This window comes from Acinonyx jubatus, chromosome B3, assembly GCF_027475565.1.
Source record: "Acinonyx jubatus isolate Ajub_Pintada_27869175 chromosome B3, VMU_Ajub_asm_v1.0, whole genome shotgun sequence".
In the NCBI taxonomy this organism is placed as follows: domain Eukaryota; kingdom Metazoa; phylum Chordata; class Mammalia; order Carnivora; family Felidae; genus Acinonyx; species Acinonyx jubatus.
In genome coordinates this window covers 57326037-57344646 of record NC_069386.1, presented here as the reverse complement: position 1 = coordinate 57344646, position 18610 = coordinate 57326037, and the positions used below count along the sequence as shown (strand labels likewise).

At 37.6% G+C, this 18610-nt stretch overlaps 1 pseudogene; it reads right to left on the bottom strand.

Moving 5' to 3' along the window:
- Positions 1-3745: 3745 nt before the first annotated feature.
- LOC113597958 (52 kDa repressor of the inhibitor of the protein kinase-like) lies at positions 3746-7646 on the bottom strand (annotated as a pseudogene).
- Between the last annotated feature and the right edge of the window lie 10964 nt (positions 7647-18610).

The following is an 18610-nucleotide window of genomic DNA, read 5'->3' as shown; positions in this document are numbered from 1 at the left end:
TTACCCAATTCAGAAGACTTCCTAGTCCTAAATTTTTCTCATAAAAGTGATAACTGCTTTATAGTGTAATCAATCAAAAGAACAAAATAAGAGGTTTAAACATTAAAAAGGAGGTGGCAAATTATTATTATTTGCAGATGACACAATATACCGGAAAACCTAAGGGAATCAACTTAAAAGTTATTAAGAGTTAAAGAGTATTTGGGGCACCTGGGTGGCTCAGTTGGCTGAGCGTCCAACTCTTGATTTCAGCTCAGATCATGATCTCACAGTTTGTGAGTTCAAGCCCCTGCCTGGGCTCTTAATTGACAGCGTGGAGTCTACTTGTGAGTCTCTCTCTCTCTTTCTCTGCCACCCGTGCATGCTCGCTCTTTCTCTCTCTCTTTCTCAAAATAAACTTTAAAAAGAAGAAACAAGAGGAGTATTCACTAAGGCAACCTTAGAAAATAAATGTGTAACAATCAGTAGCATTTTTATATTTAAACCACAACCTGTTCAAAATATTATAGGTAAAATTATTACAATATCAAATCAAAACAGCAATACCAGCAAACCCTAATAGGAAATATACAGAATCTAGATGAATAAAAATATAAAACTTAGTAGAGCCTGTAAAATGTCTTTTTTAAAAAAATGTTTATTTTTGAGATCGAGAGCACCAGCTGGGGAGGGGCAGAGAGAGAGAGGGACAGAGGATCCAAAGTAAGCTCTATGAACCATGAGATCATGACTGGGGCCGAAGTCTGATGCTCAACCCACTGAGCCACTGAGGTGCCCCAAGGATGTAGAAAGTCTTGATCAGAAGACTCCGTGCTATAAATATGTCTATTTTTACTGCCTTGATCTATGGATTCAATGAAATCCCCCCAAAACTATAACTGCATTTTTTTTTTGGTAACTTAATTTTCAGTTCAACTAGAAGAGTAATTACATGAAACTGATCAGAAAAAAAAATAAATAAAGACTTATAAGGGAAGACTTAGCTCTGGCAGCCAGCCTCCAAGATGGATTCTAATGATCTCTGTCTGTCTTCTGGTTTTCACACCCTCATGTTGTCCCCTCCCACACTGTACCAGGGTAAGGTTGACAGATAAAATATAGAATGCCCAACTAAATTTGAGTTTCAGACAAGCAATGCATATTTTTTAGTATAAGTGTATTTTCAATATTGCATGCGACATAGTTATAATAAAAAGTCTTGGTTTTTATCTGAAAATCAAGTTTAACTGGGAATACTATATTTTTATTTGTTAAATCTGGAAACCTATTAAACCAGGGTTGGTCTGACCAGTAGCATATGACAAAAGTAATGGTATGTCATTTTCAAGATTGGGTTATAAAAGACTGTGGCTGCCATCTTGGGCATCCTCCCGCTCCCCAGTCTCTCCCCTGGAGGAAGCAAGTTGCCATGTTGTGAGCAGCCCTATGGAGAGTCCTACATGACAGGGAACTAAAACCTCTGGCCAACATTAAGTGAGGAACTGATGTCTGTCAACAATGTCAGTGGGCTTAGTAGTGGGTTCTTCAACCCCAGTCAAGCCTTGAAATGACTGCAGCCCCAGCCAGCACCTCTATGGCAGTCTTGTAAGAGACAGTCAAAACTACTCAGCTAAGCTGCTACCAGATTCCTGGACTCTAGAAATTGTGCAAAATAATAAATGTTGTTTTAAGATGCTACATTTTGGGGTAATTTGCTATGCAGGAATAATTACTAATACACTGACCCAATTAGATATTTAATCTTCAAATTACAGTGGTAAAACAGTTTGGTATATTATGCAGAAATCTACACTTAAATGAAATAGTATTTGAGAGTCTAAAAATTGAAAATATATATGGGAGTTTTTTGTATGATGCAGGCATCATTTGAAATCAATGTGGAAAAGAATTAGTAAATAAATGACATTGGGATGATTGTGTAGCCATTTAGAACCTTGCTTTATTTCAAATTCCACTTCATTGTTGGTAAATTGAGAAGGGATTGGCTTTTGTATATTAATCTTTTATCCTGCATCTTTGCTATAATTGCTTAATAGTTCCAGGAGTTTTTCTGTTGATTTTTTCAGATTTGCTACATAGACAATCACTTCATTTGTGAACAAAGACAGTTTTATTTCCTTCTTCCCAATTTGTTTACCTTCTATTTCCTTTTCTTGCCCTATTTCATTAGCAAGGACTTCCAGAGTGATGTTCCACCCTGCCAAGGTGGAAAGGGACATCCTTGCCTTGTTCCCGATCTTAGTGGGAAATCTTCTAGTTCTCACCATTAAGTATGATGTTAGTTGTTATCAAGTTGAGGAAGCTTCCCTCTATTCCTAGTTTTCTGATAGATTTTATGAAGAATGGGAGTGGGATTTTGTCAAATACTTTTTCTGCATCTATTGATATGATCATGTAAGTTTTTTAACCTATTGATGTAATGGATTACATTAATTGATTTTCAAATCTTATACCAACTTTGCATACCTGGGATAAATCCCATTTGTTCATGGCATATAATTCTCTTTATACATTATTGGATTTGGTTTACTAATATTTTGTTAAATATTCTATCATCTATATTCATGGGAGTCTGTCTATAGTTTCTTTTTCTTGTAATGTCTTTGGTTTTGGTATCATGGTAATTTTGGCCTCTTAGAATCAGTTAGGAAGTGTTCCTTCTGCTTCTATTTTTAGGATGAGATTATGGAGAATTGGTGTGATTTCTTCCTTAAATGTTTGGTAGATTTCACGAGTGAACCCATCTGGGAGTAATGTTTTCTTTAAAACAAATTTGAAAAAAAAACCCCATATTTTATTTAGATTGAAATAAGCTTATTTCACTGAAATAAGATGAAATTAAAGTTCACTTATTATTTAGATTGAAATAAAATTGACTCTCCTCACTAAAAATAATAGCCATATTTTGTGCATTATTCCTAGATAAACCACAAGCCCCTTATTTTTGTAAGTTTTCCTGATCAAGATGAGGAAGTAGATACAGTCACAGAAAAAGACAGAAGAAAATAGATATACCAATTGTCAGTATCCATGGCCTCTGATTCTGGTTTGATCATGAAACAGAAGTGTTTAACATATACCTGACTAAAAGCTTAAGACTCAGAAAGGTGTACGCTCAATAAAATAACAAATACAGCAACCAGATATGGAACAAGAATGGCAGTCACTTCCATTTGAACTTCAACTGTAACTTGTTCCTTTAGGTTCACTTAACAAAGATAAAACCTGCACTAACACTCTTGTTTAATGAACTCACTGTTTTCCTTTCCTTGATAATTCCATTAACTGTACATTACAAATCTTTAACAATATACTTAAAAACCCAACTAGTCAAAGGTCAGTTGTAAATTTATTTGTAACATTTTATAAAATCTATTTTTTCCTCCCACACCTCCCCAAAATTTATTCCTTCAAAGAAGTGATAACTCAATACAATTGGATCTTCAGTGATAATAAATGTTATATCCAAAATGATTTTAAACATTCCTAGAGTGCCAGAACTGGAGATCATGCAGAAATGAAATATGGTACTTGCAATACTGTCTTCTGGAAGAACAAATATATCTTCAAGGTGTGAGCATTAAAATAGTGGTTGCTCAAACCAACCAAGTGGCTGATATATTCAGTAAGAGGCCCATAGAAAAAGATGTTCAGTATATACCTTACAACTTTGCCTTCAAATTTTAAACATAGGAGAAAACCTATTTTTAAGCATTTTTAAAGGTATTTTTTTATGGTTTATCAATTACCTGTAGGCAATTCTGACTTGTTTGTGTAGCACTGACTTGTTTGTGTAGAGATTGATATATGGGTCTACCATTAAATACAGATAATGTTTTATATAAAACATTTATGTTAGGCAAAGCCAAGTTCCTTAACCTTCATTCTGTCAAAGTGTTCCCCAGGAATGCTTTTGAGATGCTTTTGAGTGTTTTCACAGCAGTCATTCTCAAACAAATCACAGGAAGAATACACAAGACTTTCAGCAATGCATAAACATTAGGAAGAAACTTGAAGCCAGGCAGATGGAGGGCTTCCTAAGTGGTGGATGGGAGCTCTACCTCTTTCCTTCTGTGTTTCTATGTGATTTTCTAACAGGGAAGCTGGGCTGAGAGTGTGTCAGGATTGGCTGAGTCACTTCTGTACAAGTCAGTCAGCATGGGGCTCTCTGTTACGTTGAATTTGAGCTGTCCCATGACAGACAATACCCGAAATAAGCATTTTCAGGCTTTGAGGTGTTGTTCTGAGAATATATCTTTAAGTTCCTGAGTAATAACTTGTCCTGTTGCAACACTTAGGGATCTTTTATAGTGATTCTCAGAGGTTAGTTGAGATTCCAAGTTACCTTGCTGAGCACTGTGGAATTTCTTAGGGAGTTTCATTTGAATGTCAGGTTGGTTATCAAATTATTGCTTCCTCAAGCCAAAATCCGTGGTAAGTTTTAGAGTTTTCCATCACCTTATTAGTGAATGCAAAACTGCAGAGAAGCTGCTAGCTGCAAAGAAAACATCCAAGATTTGTCATGTGGGGATTTTGTCCGAGGACTCTTGTAGAAGATAGGACTTTTTTTTTTTTTTAAGTATTTATTTATTTTGAGAGAGAGACAGCGTGAGCGGGGGCCAGGGGGCATGGAGCAGAGAGAGAAGGAGATAGAGAATCCCAAGCAGGCTCTGCGCTGCCAGCACAGAGCCCACTGCGGGGCTTGAAACCATGATTTCATGACCTGAGCCAAAACCAAGAGTTGGATGCTTAACTGCCTGAGTCACCTAGGTGCCCCAAGATAGGCTATTTTTAAGAACAGTAATGCCAAAAATAAAATTAAAATCTGTTGATGGCAGAGGGACAGATTCTCGGCCAGTTACAGTTATTCCATCTAATACTTATGTCGCTATACCATCTAAACATAAAACAAGTGCTTGTAGGAAATCTATAAAAATTTCAAAAACACCATGCTTGTCTCTCAATTGAGAATGACAAGTTTCCTTCAGGTCATTACTCTTTTCTTCATTGTTCTGAGAAAAGACAGAAATTACATTGTCATATATGAGTTGTGGTGATTGATGGGTAAAAGAACAGACTTCCTCAATCGTTCCCAATGCAACTGATACTGCCATAACAGGCACTGGTTTGCCAACCACATATTTAAGGCACAGGAAGAGCAGAGTGTGTAGAGAGCTTAGGACTATTTCTCTAAAAGTCTTGAAGCAGTTTTCATTTTTGATGAAAATCTACTGGACGTATGGTACTCCTGGCTTTGACAGTACTCCATATTTAGTCCCCACTTCACGGTTATTACCATGTGTAATTTCACACCCAAAATTATCTTCATTAAGGCAGACATTATCTTCATAGGGCAAGAAGCCCACAAATTCTTCTCCCAGGTATGGATTCATCAACAGGTGGGTGTTCCCCTACTATGTCCACATACCACCAGTGATCATGAAAGGGAAGTGAATCTCAGTTGCCTGATGGTTTCTTCCTGAGTGCAGCACTCACAGATCCAGTGTCTGACTCTTGCTGTTTTTCAATGGAACTTGTTAGTTGGTGCCTTGAAGTGCTTTCTCAAGACCTCTTCACTAGAATTTATCCTGCACTTCAGCAATGCTTGAAAGATACAGGAATATAGAGAGTTTATGGGATTTCATCAGCTTCAGGTCCTTCCAGAGGTAGATTTTGTTTACATAAGAATCAAAATTTCAAATAAAGATTTTAGGTATTGTTTTCCTTCTCTTCAAGGGTTAGAGGTAAAATGTCTTCATCCAGTTCTTTACCTCCCGCATTGGGGTTCTAGGCATAGCTGTGTATGTCTTTATTGTTTTGTTCCTGGACAGAAGGTTCATCAATTTTTTTTCTCTCTTTTTTTTTTTTTTGTTTTTATGTTTCAATGTCCTGATTTCATCTTCACTCAGTTCTTTTATTCACTTTCTATGTTTATAATGCAGATTGTTCAGACAACTTGTACGATAAAAAATTTGTCCTATAAGGACTAGTTCTGCAGATTGTAGGGGTCTCCAAGTGTTTGGCACATAATCAGTAATGTTGTCTATTCTAAGTTTTATCTTTTAAGTCTGCTCTTCTATAATCTTCAGCTACTTCTGCATCTGGCCAGGTCCCCCCGGGGAGCCTGAAGAAGAACAGGCCTGACTCTTCCTTGTGCAGTGGGGGCTGTGAAGGAGTTAGGTGTCCCTTCCCTGCAGGTCCAGCTCTCCCATTCCTATCTTCTTAGGGCAGCTCGCCCTCAGGTAGGTTAGGGGAGGAGAGCCAGCCCATCACCTTCAACCTAGAATTCTATGCTTAAACTATTGATTAAATATGAGAGTAGAAAAAAGACCTTTTTAAGACATGCAGACTTTCAAAAAAATTTTACCTCCCTTGCATCCCAGTGTAGTCAGGCGTCTAAAGTGGCCCCCAGTGAGTCTGCCTGAGTATGGGCTGGCCCTAGCTCATTACTTCTAATGAACAGAATAGGCAAAATTGATGGATATCACTTCAGAGATTAAGTTACAAAAGACTGACTTGGTCTTGCTTGCATTTTCTCTTTTTCTCTTGCTTCCTTGTTCTGATGAAATCAACTATCTTTTTAATGAGCCACCCCTTGGGGTGCAGGGTGGCTCATTTGGTTGAGTGCCCAACTTCTGCTCAGGTCATGATCTCGCCGTCTGTGGGTTTGAGCCCTGCATCGGGCTCTGTGCTGACAGCTCAGAGCCTGGAGCCTGCTTCGGATTCTGTGTCTCCCTCTCTCTCTGCCCCTCCCCGCTCATGCTCTGTCTCTCTCTCTCTCTCTGTCAAAAACAAATAAACATTAAAAAAAAATTTAATGAGCCACCCCATGAAAAAGTCAATGCAGCAAGGAAACCAAGGGAGGCCTCTGGTCATTTGCTCCTGAGGAACTGAGGATCTCAGTCCAATAGGAAACACTTTAAGTCTATTACCAAAAAGGATAGCCATGACCTCCCCCAGTAGTAATCCCCTAGTATGTCCTCTAAAAAAGGAAGCAGAGAGAACACAAACACCACATGGAAAATTCTATTTCTAATCCAGGGGTTTTCAGCTGGGGGCAGCTTTGTCCCTTGGGGACATCTAGCAACATCTAGAGACATTTTTGATTGACATGACTTGAGTTGGGGGGCACTACTGGCATCTAGCAGGTAGAGGCTAGAGATGCCACTAAACATCCTAACAATGAATAGGACCACCCCACAACAAAAAATTATGTCAAACAGTGTCACCTGAATGTCAATAGTACCAAAGTTGTAAGAAATCTTGTTCTAACTTAATAGTTTGATTCTTCAACTTGTGGTTGCTGTCCCACCTATGGGTAGTTTGCCTATATACTTTTTGTTTGTTAAGCCTGGCAAAGTATAGAATATTGCTGGATAACAACTAGTTGTAAAAATTTAACCATGGGAGGCTAATAAGGGTACTGGGCATGAGACCTGTCAGCTACAGCAAGTAAGTTCAAGAATGAATCCATAATTTCTTTTTTTTTCTTTTTAGCAATATCATCTTTTAATAGCTGCCTTCCTGTGATATTATGAATTATAATAAGAAATATATATTTGGCCTTTGTCCTGTTTCTAGTGCAGACCTTCTAAAAGGCTTGGAATTTCTTAAGTGGTGAAAGAGATAAAGGTACCTTCTGTCATGTTAATAAGGTGAATTTTGGAATGCCCCTGGGTCTTCTAAGAATTGGGCTGATTGGCTGGATTGTAGGGTTGGGACTTTCAGTCCCACCCTTATACCTCTTGGGAGGGGAGAATGGCTAGAGATTGAATAGATTTCCAATGGCTGATGACTTCATCAATCATGCCTATGTAATAAAGTCTCCATAAAAATTTAGAAATGGACAGTTTGGTCAGCTTCCAGGTTGGTGAACTGGGAGAGCTGGAAGTGCTGGGAGAGTAGCACACCTATGCTACTTGCCATATACCTTGCCCTGTGCATCTCTTCCATCTGGATGTCCACCTGTATCCTTTATTATATACTTTTATAATAAACTGGTAAATGTGAGTAAGTGTTTCCCTGAGTTCTGTGAGCTACTCTAGCTAATCAGTTGAATCTGAAAGGGTAGAGGTCATGAGAACCTCTGATTTATAGCCAGTTGCTAAGAAGAAGCACAGCTAACAACCTGGACTTGGAACTGGCATCTGAAATCCAAGCAGTGGATCTTTGGAACCTCCAGTCTATAGGTGGTTGGTCAGAAGCGTAGGTGTTAACTTGAGCTTGTGAATGGCTTCTCAAGTGGAGGGTGTTCTTTTGGGATTGAGCCCTGTCCCTTTGGAGTCTGATGCTATCTCTGGGTAGACAGTTCAGAATTGAGTTGAACTCTATAGAACACCTACTTTGTGTCCTGAGCATTGTGTGGTGGTGTGTGTGGGACGGGGTGGGAGGGTGGGGAGCCTCCTCCACACACATGTCAGAATTGGTCTTAGAACCATTTTTCTTCCCTAGAAAAAGTCCCTACAGCTGTGTTCCAGAAACTCTGGAAGTATCCGTAATGATTTTTTTTAGTTTCTCTTATAAATGCTCATTCTATGTTGGTGGCTTAAGATTGTACCCTTACTTCATGCTTGGTTTTGTCTCTTCTGTGCCGGACTTGATTTTATTTGTGCCTCACAGTAATGCTTGCATATTTGCTTCAGCCTAAACTCTGCGCCTTTTAGGACAATCCTGACACAGTACCATATCCAAGGGCTTTCTGGTTTGGGGGCAGGGGAAGTTTAAACACCTATAACCAAATTGTTAGCAAATTGTTAATCCATGTATACCTGAAGTTCAGCATTAGTGAATATCTATTAGGGTAGATTTTTAAATAATTTACCTGCAACTATAGTATAGATCATATTACTTAAAGTTACAAAGCTTTTCCAGTATTGACTAGCTTCACAAATTTTGTTTTAGTATTATGTCCAAGGTGTCTGGAGCCATAGCATAGCAGAGCATTCAACATTGTATCCATACACAAAAAATGGTTTGGCCAGTTGGAGTAATTGTTAGCTGATCCTAATTGTTGACTATTTTCAAGCAAATAAATATTTAATGATTAGTTGGTAACTAGTCCCAGATTTGTGTTTTTTCAACAGTTATAAAGCCATTGTTATTGGACAGTCCCAAATTGATGGGCATCTATGTTTCACACCTTACTCCAGAATGTAAACATTACAAGTTTCTTTAGATTTATGACTTACAAGCATAAGTTGTTTTTTTTTTAATTAAATATTTTCAAATGAGTTTGTTACTCCAGCTTTCTCTTCTGAGATTTTTAACCTTCCACATGTGATATTAAGAGGTTTTGTTAGTCATCCTCTGTTCTAGTTATCTATTGCTACATGACAAGCCACCTCTAAATCTAGCAATGTGAAAACAATGGTTTTACTATCCTCACAGAATTTCGATGGGGCATGGTAGGGATGTTTTGTCTCTGTTGCACTCTGTCCAGAGCCTCAGCCAGGAAGACTCAGTGTTCAGTGGTGACTTGAACAGATGGGCACTGGAATCATCATGAGGCTTCTTCACTCACATGTCAACACCTAGGCTGGGAAGACATGAAGGATGGGCAAAGCCAGGGCTGTTGACCAGATCACTTACATAGGGCCTGTCTCTCTGGCTTTGGCTTCTCACAGGGTGGTGGCTAAGTTCCAAGATGGAGCTTTCTGAGAGTGTTCCAGGAGACGCAGGTGGAAGCTGTAGGGCTTGTTATGACCTAGTTTTAGAAGTCACATAGCCTTTCTTCCATATTCTATTGCAGAGATCAGTGAACTATGACCTCGTGCCAAATTCAGCATGCCACCTGTTATTGTAAATAAAGTGTTACTGGAACATAGCCATGTCCATTTGTTTACATTTTGTCTATGGCTACTTTCATGCTACAATGCAGAGTTGAGTAGTTGCAACAGAGACCTTAAGGCCTGCAAAGCCTAAAATATTAACTATCTGGCCCTTTACTGAAAAGGTGTGCTGAGCCTTGCTCTATTAGTTAAAGCCATCACAGCCTCTTAGTGTCATGGGAACCCCGCTCTTGGGGGAAGGTATGTCAAAGAAGTTACACCATTTTTTGAAAATTACCATAGCACCCATTTACCTCTCAGATTTTAATCCTTGTTTGGTTTTTAATTGTGTGGGCTACTTAAAATAGCTCTTCTCACATATGTAAATGCATGCTGAAGTTCTGTGAGAGCAGGTTAAAAAGTGGGAGTCAACTGTGGTATTTCAAGTTTTATTCTTTTGAAATTTGCCTGTTTCAGCTCTATGGGTAAATGTTTTCCTAATTTTTCAAAGAAAGGTTAGAAGCATTAACCTGTGTTCACAGAGCTAATGCAGGGATAAAGAAGACCTTTAGTTTCTGGAAAAAAAAAAAAAGAAGAAGAGGAAGAAGAAAACAAAGAGAAAGATGGTAAACAGTTGTCTGAACAGTTAAGCTTCACTTGGTCAACAAGTTTCAGGTTTTAGAAATCATTACTTATTTATGAAAAAATTTTAATCTAAATATGCTATATTGGTACAATTTTAATTAACCCCAATTTCCTCATCTATAGAATGAAGGGGTTGGGTAGTCAGTGGTTCACAACCCTGGCTACATATTCAGAACATAGGGGCCCAGGCCCTTATCTTAGATAATTAAACCAGAATATCTGGAGGTGGGGCCCCCACAGGTTTTATAAGCTCCTCGGATTATTTTCATAAACTACAGCCAGGGCAGAGAAATAGGCGGTTAGGGGATTGTAGGTTCCTTTTCAGATGGAAAAATTTCCTTGTTCTGTGATAAAGGGGATATGAAAATGGAAAGTTTCAGGTGAAGAGGGAAGAGCCAAGATGGCAGAACAGCATGGAAAGTGTTTTTGTGTCTCTCGTCCCTGAAATGCAGCCAGATCAACACTAAACCATCTTGCACACCTAAAACACTGATTGAGGATTAACGCAACAATCTGCACAACCTGAACCACAGAACTCAGCAGAAAGAGAAAAAAATTTATTTTATTTTCCATTTTTATTAAAAAGATTTTTCTTTAATTTTTTTCTAGTATGTATTTTACTTTTTTGTAAATTTTAAAAATTCTATTTTACATCAATCATTCCATTTTATTCTATTTTATTGTATTCATTTTTTCAAATTTTCAAATGTTTTCCTTTTTTCCCCCTTTTTTCTGCTTTTTCTTTTCTTATCTTTCCTTTTTTTCTCTAATCTGTCAAGCTCCTTTCAACAACCAGACCAAAACACACCTAGGATATAGCATCCCTTATTTAATTTTTTTTGTGTTGCTTTTAATTTTTTTTTTACTTTATTAATTCCTTTTTTTCCTTAAAAATGATGAAATGAAGGAATTCGCCCCAAATGAAAGAACAGGAAGAAATGACAGCTAGGCACTTAACAACACAGATACAAACAAGATGTCTGAACTAGAATTTAGAATCACGGTAATAAGAATACTAGCGGGGGTTGAAAAAAGCATAGAATCCATTTCTGTGGAGATAAAAGAAGTAAAAGCTTGTCAAGATGAAATAAAAAATGTTATAACTGAGCTGCAATCTCTAATGCATGCTACGGCAGCAGGGATGGATGAAGTAGAGCAGTGAATTTAACAATATAGAGGACAAACTTATGGAGACCAATGAAGCAGAAAAAAAGAGGGATACTAAGGCAAAAGAGCACGATTTAAGAATTAGAGAACTCAGTGACTCATTAAAAAGGAATAACATTAGAATCATAGGGGTCCCAGAAGGTGAAGAGAGAGAAAAAGGGGTAGAAGGTTTACATGAGCAAATCATAGCAGAAAACTTTCCTAACCTGGGGAAACAGACATCAAAATCCAGGAAGCACAGAGGACTCCCATTAGATTCAACAAAAACCAACCATCAATAAGGCATATCATAGTCAAATTCACAAAATACTCAGGCAAGGAAAGAATCATGAAAGCAGCAAGGGGAAAAAAGTCCTTAACCTACAAGAGAAGACAGATCAGGTTCACAGCAGACCTATTCACAGAAACTTGGCAGGCCAGAAAGGAGTGGCAGGATATATTCAATGTGCTGAATTGGAAAAATATGCAGCCAAGAATTCTTTATCCAGCAAGGCTGTCATTCAAAATAGAAGGAGAGATAAAAAGTTTCCCAGACAAATGAAAATTAAAGGAGTTCATGACCACTAAACCAGTGCTGCAAGAAATTTTAAGGGGGACTCTCTGAGAGGAGAAAAGATGAAAAAACAAAACAAGACAAAAAAACAAAAAGACCAAAAGCAACAAAGACTAGAAAGGACCAGAGGACACCACCAGAAACTCCAACTCTACAGGCAACATAATGACAATAAATTCATACCTTTCAGTACTCACTCTGAACATCAATGGACTAAATGCTCCAATCAAAAGACATAGGGTAAGAGAATGGATAAGAAAACAAGATCCATCTATATGCTGTTTACAAGAGACCCACTTTAGACCTAAAGACACCTTCAGATTGAAAGTAAGGGGATGGAGAACCATCTATCATGCTCATGATCTCCGAAAGAAAGCCAGAGTAGCCATACTCTGAGTAGCCAGACAATCTAGACTTTAAAATAAAGACAGAACAAGAGATGAAGAAGGGCATTATGTCAAAATTAAGGGGTCTATCCCCCAAGAAGATCTAATAATTGTAAACATTCATGCTCCAAACGTGGAACACCCAAATGTACAAATCAGTTAATCACAAACATAAAGAAACTCATTGATAATAATCCCATAATAGTAGGGGACTTCAACACCCCACTTACAGCAATGGAAAGATCATCTAAACAGAAAATCAAGAAGGAAACAATGGTGTTGAATGACACACTGGACCAGATGGACTTAACATATATATTCAAAACATTTCATCCTAAAGCAGAGGAATACACATTCTTCTCGAGTACACATGGAACATTCAGAATAGATCACATACTGGGACACAAATCAGCCCTCAGCAAGTACAAAAGGATTGAGATTACACCGTGCATATTTTCAGGCCACAATGCTATGAAACTCTAAATCAACCACAAGAAAAAATTTGGAAAGACAACAAATACTTGGAGACTAAAGAACATCCTACTAAAGAATGAAAAGGTTAACCAAGAAGTTAAAGAGGAAATTAAAAAGTACATGGAAGCCAATGAAAATGATAACACCACAGCCCAAAACCTCTGGGATGCAGCAAAGGCAGTCATAATAAGGAAGTATATAGCATTCCAGGCCTTCCTTAAAAAGGAAGAAAGGTCTCAGATACACAACCCAACCCTATACCTTAAAGAGCTGGAAAAGAACAGCAAATAAAACCCAAAATCAGCAGAAGACAGGAAATAATAAAGATGAGAGCAGAAACCAATGCTATTGAAACCAAAAAAAAAAAAAAAACAAAAAAAAAAACCAGTAGAACAGATCAATGAAACCAGAAGCTGGTTCTTTGATAAACTCCTACTCTGTTTGATCAAAAAGAAAAAGGAAAGGACTCAAATAAATACTATCAAGAATGAAAGAGGAGAGATCACAACGAACACTGCAGAAATAAAAACAATAATAAGACAATATTATGAGAAATTATATGCCAATAAATTGGGCAATCTGGAAGAAAATATAAACTACCAAAAGTGAAACAGGAAGATATAGAAAATTTGAACTAACCCATAACCAGTAAAGAAATTGAGCTGGTAATCAAAAATCTCCCAAAAAACAAGAGTCCAGGGCCATATGGCTTTCCAGGAGAATTCTACCAAACATTTAAAGAAGTGTTAACACCTATTCTCTTGAAGCTGTTCCAAAAAAATAGAAATGGAAGGGAAACTTCCAAACTCATTCCATGAAGCCAACATTACCTTGATTCCAAAACCAAAGACTCCACTAAAAAGGAGAACTAAAGACCAATCCCTGGTGAACATGGATGCAGAAATCCTCAACAAGATACTAGCCAACCGGATGCAACAACACATTACAAAAATTATTCACCATGGCAAAGTGGGATTTGTCCCTGGGATGCAGGGCTGTTTCAATATCCTCAAAACAATCAATGTGATACCTCACATCAATGAAAGAAAGGGCAAGAACCACATGATCCTCTCCATAGATACAGAGAAAGAATTTGACAGAATACAGCATCCTTTCTTCATAAAAACCCTCAAGAAAGTAGGGATAGAAGGATCATACCTCAAGATCATAAAAACCATATATGAAAGACCCACCGCTAATATCATTCTCAATGGGGAAAAACTGAGCGCTTTCCCCCTAAGGTCAGGAACACGACAGGGTTGTCCACTCTCACCACTGTTATTCAACATAGTATTGGAAGTCTTAGCCTCAGTAATCAGACAACACAAAGGAATAAAAGGCATCCAAATCAGCCAGGAGGAGGTCAAACTTCTACTCTTTGCAGATGACATGATACTCTATATGGAAAACCTAAAATATTCCACCAAAAAACTGCTAGAACAGATCCATGAATTCAGCAAAGTTGCAGGAGATAAAATCAATGCACAGAAATTGGTTGAATTCCTATACACCAATAATGAAGCAACAAAAAAAGCAATAAAGGAATCAATACCATTTACAATTGCACCAAAACCCATAAAATAACTAGGAATAAATCTAACCAAAGAGGTGAAAGATCTATACACTGAAAACTATAGAAAGCTTATGAAAGAAATTAAAGAAGACCAAAAAAAAAAAAAAAAAAAAAAGGAAAAATATTCCATGCTCCTGGACAGGAAGAACAAATATTGTTAAAATGTCAATACTACCCAAAGCAATCTACATATTCAATGCAATCCCTATTAAAATAACACCAGCATTCCTCACAGAGCTAGAACAATCCTAAAATTTGTATGGAACCAGAAAAGACTCCAAATAGCCAAAGCAATCTTGAAAAAGAAAACCAAAGCTGGAGGCATCACAATCCCGGAGTTCAAGATGTATTAAAAAACTGTAATCATCAAGACAGTGTGGTACTGGCACAAAAACAGACCCTCAGATCAATGGAAGAGAGTAGAGATCCCAGAAATGGACCCAAAAACATATGGCCAACTAATCTTTGGCAAAGCAGGAAAGAATATCCAATGGAATAAAGACAGTCTCTTCAGCAGATGGTGTTGGGAAAATTGGATAGTGACATGCAGAAGAATGAACCTAGACCACTTTCTTACACCATACACAAAAATAAAATCAAAATGGATGAAAGATCTAAATGTAAGACAGGAAGCCACCAAAATCCTTGAGGAGAAACCAAGCAAAACCTCTTTCACCTTAGCCACAGCAACTTCTTACTCAACATGTCTCTGTAGGCAAGGGAAATAAAAGCAAAAGTGAACTATTGGGACCTCATCAGAATAAAAATCTTCTGCATAGCAAAGGAAACAATCAGCAAAACTAAAAGGCAACTGACAGAATGGGGGAAGATATTTGCAAATGACATATCAGATAAAGGGTTAGTATCCAAAATCTATAGAGAACTTATCAAACTGAACACCCAAAAAACAAATCATCCAGTGAAGAAATGGGCAAAAGAGATGAAAAGACACTTCTCCAAGGAAGATATCCAGATGGCCAACACATGAAAAAATGCTCAGTGTCACTCCTCATCAGGGAAATACAAATCAAAACCACAATGAGATACCACCTCACACCTGTCAGAATGGCTAACGTTAACAACTCAGGCAACAACAGATGTTGGCAAGGATGTGGAGACAGAGGACTCTTTTGCACTGCTGATGGGAATGCAAGCTGGTGCAGCCACTCTGGAAAACAGTATGGAAGTTCCTCAAAAAATTAAAAATACAACTACCCTACAACCCAGCAATTGCATTACTAGGTATTTATCGAAGGGATACAGTTATGCTGTTTCAAAGGGGCACATGCACCCTAATGTTTATAGCAGCACTACCAACAATAGCCAAAGTACGGAAAGAGCCCAAATGTCAATCGATGGATGAATGGATAAAGAAAATGTGGTGTGTGTATATATATATATATATATATATATATATATATATATATATATACACACACACATATATATACATATATATACATATATGTGTATATATATATATATATACATACATACATACACACACACACACACACACAATGGAGTATTACTCGGATATCAAAAAGAATGAAATCTTGCTGTTTGCAACTACGTGGATGGAACTGGAGGGTATTATGCTAAGCGAAATTAGTCAGAGAAAGACAAATATCATATGACTTCACTCATATGACGACTTTAAGACACAGAACAGATGAACACAAGGAAAGCAAAAATAATTTAAAAACAGGGAGGAGGACAAAACATGAGACTCTTAAATATAGAAAACAAACAGAGGGTTACTGGAGGGGTTGTGAGAGGGGAGATGGGCTAAATAGGTAAGGGGCATTAAGGAATCTACTCCTGAAATCATTGTTGCACCATATGCTAACTAACTCGGATGTAAATTAAAAAAATAAATAAAAATAAAAATAAAATTAAATGACTGAAAAATTGTATGAATATCCTGACTCACCCTCCCCCAAAACAGTTCAATGGCTCAGCAATGGTAAGTTTTTAATGCAGTTTTTTGAGCTCAGGCTGAGACTAAAATTTTTCTCAAAGAGAAGAACTGCCCTCAACTGCTATTATCAAACACTAAATAGCTTTGGAAATTAACTTTTACTGCAGACTTGATAATGTTTCTTAATAAATTCAACCTAAAATACAAGCCAAAACATTGCTTTGTGCAAAACTTACAGTATGGTAAAGTAACTTCCATGACAACCAATGTTGTTTCAATCAAAAGTCACATCAAGGGGTGGCTCAGTTGGTTGGGTGTCCAACTTCGGTTCAGGTCATGAACTCACAGTTCTTTAGTTTGAACCCCGCGTTGGTCTCTGGGCTGATACCTCTGTGTCTCCTTCTCTCTCTGACCCTCCCCTGCTCACACTCTTTATCTCTCTCTCTCTCAAATAAACATTAAAAAAAGTCACATCAAGTTGCTTTATACACACATGTATATTTTCTGAGTTTGATCTACAGTTTCAGAAGCATTTTCTGCAACTTGAAACAAGAATAAGGAAATTTGTATGTATTTCAAAATCCACTTAACTGTGCAATTCGAGAGTTTCTTAAATTAAAAGTGATGAACCTGCAATGTAATGACATACTAAAAGTTAGCTATCAAGAGCAGAGTTTAATCATCATTTAATCATTACTGGAGAAAATAATAAGTTTTTCCTGATTTTCTTCTCTATTGGTTTTTTGTTTCCTGATTCTCTTCATGCTGGAATTGATTCCTTTATTTATTTATTTATTTATTTATTTATTTATTTATTTATTTATTTATTTATTATTTACTTATTTATTTTGAGAGGCGTTGGGGAGAGAGCTGGGAGAGAGAATCCCAAGCAGGCTCTGCACTGTCAGCATAGAGCCCAACTCAGGGTTTGATCTCATGGAATGGTGAGATCATGACCTGAGCCAAAATCGAGAGTAAGATGCTTAACCGACTGAGGCACCCAGGTACCCCCTTTATTCTTATATTCTCCAAGTAAATGTCTAAACATATAAAACATTTTATTGTGTATGAGAATTACCTGGAAGGCTTGTCTTTTTTTTTTTTAATGTTTACTTATTTATTTATTTTGAAAGAGAGAGGGAGCATGAGTGGAGGGAGGGGCAGAGAGGGAGATGGAGACAGAATCTCAAGCAGGCTCTACGCTGTTAGCATGGAGCCTGATGTAGGGCTCCAGCACAGGAACTGTGAGATCATGGCCCAAGCTGAAATCAAGAGTTGGACACTCAACTGACTGAGCCACCAGGTGCCCCCAAAATGCAGATTCTTGAGCCCGACAACCAGAGATTGATTTAGTAGGTGGTCTCAGACCATTTTTAAAAAGATGCTGACATAGCACATACTACATTCCACCTTGTATTACAATTTTTATGTATAGGTTTTATCTCTTTTGTAAACTCCTTGAAGTCAGGGACCATTTTTAAAAATTAACATCTTGGGGCGCCTGGGTGGCTCAGTCAGTTGAGCATACGGCTTTGGCTCAGGTCATGATCTCACGGTTTGTGAGTTCGAGCCCCGCGTCGGGCTCTGTGCTGACAGCTCAGAGCCTGGAGCCTGCTTCGGATTCTGTGTCTCCCTCTCTGTTCCTCCCCCACTTGTGCTCTGTTTCTCTCTCTCTCAAAAATAAATAAACATTAAAAATTTTTTTTTAATTAACGTCAGATTCCTCCCTGCTACCTCACGTTTAGTGTGTACTCCTTAGATGTTATTGAATGGATGACTATGGATTAATGTCATGACAATTTTATCCTGATAAATAATAGCATTTCCAGCAGTAGATGGGCTTGGTATACTTATTTTTTCATAATAATTCCTGATAATTACACTTTTATCAGCACCTACAAAATGAAAAATTATCAACAATTATTCAAGAGCAGGGACAGAGAGACTTTAAGGAGAAAAAAAAAACCTAAAAAGACCCCTTTCTTTACAAACTTCTCTTTTCCCCCTGCTCTACTACACAAAGTTGGGGAGAACAACCAGAAGGAGTGATGAATTCAGTGGCTGGATCAAAGAATGAAAAGTAAAATATATAAAAAAGAAAGAGGGAAACCAAAATACTTATCT